We start from the raw sequence: 1,959 nt of genomic DNA, 5'->3' as shown, positions 1-1,959 counted from the left end.
ATGAGGTTTTTTGTTTGTTTTTGTTTTATGCATCTTGGTGATCACATTTATTAAACAGATTAGAGAAAAAGAAGAATGTCATCTAGATATCAATCATGAGTTATCTTCAAATCAGCTCATTTTAGAAGTAAAGGAATCTTCAGATCACATCAAAAACCATGTGTGTTTCTCTTTTGAAGGTCTTGTATATTTAAAGAGGCAGTTTCACAAAGTCTCCTATTTTCTGTACTCAATAAATTCTTTGTTTGAGCCAAATCTCAGCGGAGGTGCAACTAGTACAACACCATCTCTTGGAATAAAGAGAACCAGAATATTCCATTTCATTAATTTATGTATCTCTTCATTATTTTATGTATTTCTTTTTGAGAAAGAGAGATGTGTTTTGCTATAGGGCATGTGTACTTGCCAGAAAGACAGAGAGACAGAAAGTGAGAAATCAACCCCCAAGGGCCATGGCCACACTGCAATCCCTTCTTCTCCATTCTCCTCTCAGAATTTTGGGCCCATGCACACATGCCCAGCGTGAGTTTTAAGCTCCTGGGTCTGAGACTCGAACCACGGTCCACTATGTGGGAGTCCGGTGATGTAACCATTATGTCATCTGCTGGCCCTATATACCTCTTCATATGTTTCTTCATCAGTTTTTTTAAAGACTTATTTAACTTTATTTATTTATTTTAAATTTCACTAGAGAGAGACAGAGTGAAAGAGAGATAGTCAAAGAGGAAAAGTGAGAAAGCACGCCACCAGGTCTAGGACTCAAACTGTGGTTGGCCATATGGGAATCCAGCACCCTTCACCACCACACTACCTGCCAGCCCCTTCATCAACTTCTATAGTAGTAACAGGTTTTTCCACATCTCCCAACATTATATGTAAGTGTTCATCACAAGTGTAGGATCTGCCTGAAGCTCTTGATCATTTCTTATATTCATGTAAATTCGCTCATCTGGGCTAAGCCTGATGAGATCCAGAGGTTCCTCTATGGTGTTGATAATTTGTTGTAGGTCCACATCATCCGCCATGTTCCAAACCCTGTGTCCTTCCCCTCAATGAGCTTTGTAAGTATATCTAAAGAAAATCGACATTCTCAAAATATACAGATTAATTAATTTGCTTATTTTAGTGTAGCCCTAAAAACAAGATATTTGGGCTGAGAAAAGGAAGAATGACCCACATCTTTTTCTGTCAGCCAGTTACCTCAGTTCATATAACAGGAATGTGTTTCCTCCAGTTGGAATGCAGGTTCCTACGAAATTGGATGTGATTTGCCTTAACATGTCCATAATCTGCTGTCAAAGTGCAAGCTACCTGTTTGGCTGTCTGGACACATTTTACAGATCTTTTAACCTTTATTTGTTCTGTCGAGTTAATTATTTCTAGGGAACTAAATGCCAAGATTGGCAGCCGTTCTAGTAGGACATGACCTGGAGCCAGTGAGAAGTAAAAGAATTGCTTTCCTCTGGGGATCAAATGTAGCTGGAGCATTGAATCTGGAGGAAACTTTATTCGTCTTTCCATCATAGACGTCAACACCAATGATTGAATATTAGTTTGACCTGCTGCCTTAGGTTAGCCATTCTGAGCTTAGTTTAAAAACAATATATTTTTGCCATACTTCAGCACAGTCTTTCTAGAACCATTTTCCACATTTAGCCCCCTGCTCCCCCCTGCCCCATGACATTAAGGATATGAAAGAAAAATGGGGGAAAGGAAAATACTTTTAAATCTTAAAAACTGTTATTGTCCAGGGTATTTTATCATCCGTATGCTATACACAGGTCTACTTTTTATTCAAAGGATTTTGATATCTGAGTCTTTGTTTTTACTTAATTTATTACTGATATTTATTTATTTATTTATTTATTTATTGTTAAGGTTTTTGTCATAAGGCATGTGTACTCACTGGAGAGGAGAGAGAGAAAGAGAGACAGTGAGAGGGAAAATGAGAAATCACCC

General features: G+C 37.9%; 1 pseudogene; it reads right to left on the bottom strand.

Annotated features, from left to right (window-relative positions):
- Positions 1-216: 216 nt before the first annotated feature.
- On the bottom strand, positions 217-1,025 carry LOC106735185 (U6 snRNA-associated Sm-like protein LSm3 pseudogene; annotated as a pseudogene).
- Positions 1,026-1,959: the final 934 nt, after the last annotated feature.

This window comes from Tupaia chinensis, unplaced genomic scaffold (assembly GCF_000334495.1).
Source record: "Tupaia chinensis unplaced genomic scaffold, TupChi_1.0 Scaffold000322_1, whole genome shotgun sequence".
NCBI classification, from domain to species: Eukaryota; Metazoa; Chordata; class Mammalia; order Scandentia; family Tupaiidae; genus Tupaia; species Tupaia belangeri.
The sequence above is the reverse complement of the archived record's forward strand: the minus strand, read 5'-3'. Positions and strand labels throughout refer to the sequence as shown.